Here is a 424-nt window from a genome sequence, read left to right as displayed (position 1 = left end):
GTAAGATAGTTCATTCTAGCTTGCCCTATGTGGAAGAGGACACTTCATACTTCGTCTCTAAGCGGCGGCTTGACTCCTCCCTACGGGCAACGGGTTTACGCGCACAGCGGCGGCTTACGCACTATGGCAGTCATGGATGCCTTACGTTTCTATGAAAAGTGTGTTCCTCCCCTGGTCCACGCTGCTTCGGCAGTCCTGGGTAAGATAGTTAGTTCTAGCTTGCCCTATGTGGAAGAGGACACGTAGACTTACTGTGGTGTGAAGTATAAAGTTCAGTTCTCCCCTGGTCCACGCCGCTTCGGCCGTCCTGGGTAAAATGGATTCATCCAGCTTGCCCTATGTGGAATGAGGACACTTTATGCTTCGTCTCTAAGCGGCGGCTTGCTCCTCCCTACGGGGAACGGGTATACGCGCACAGCGGCGG

Source organism: Anopheles ziemanni, assembly GCF_943734765.1.
Source record: "Anopheles ziemanni chromosome X unlocalized genomic scaffold, idAnoZiCoDA_A2_x.2 X_unloc_45, whole genome shotgun sequence".
NCBI lineage: Eukaryota > Metazoa > Arthropoda > Insecta > Diptera > Culicidae > Anopheles > Anopheles ziemanni.
This window is presented reverse-complemented; position numbering follows the sequence as displayed.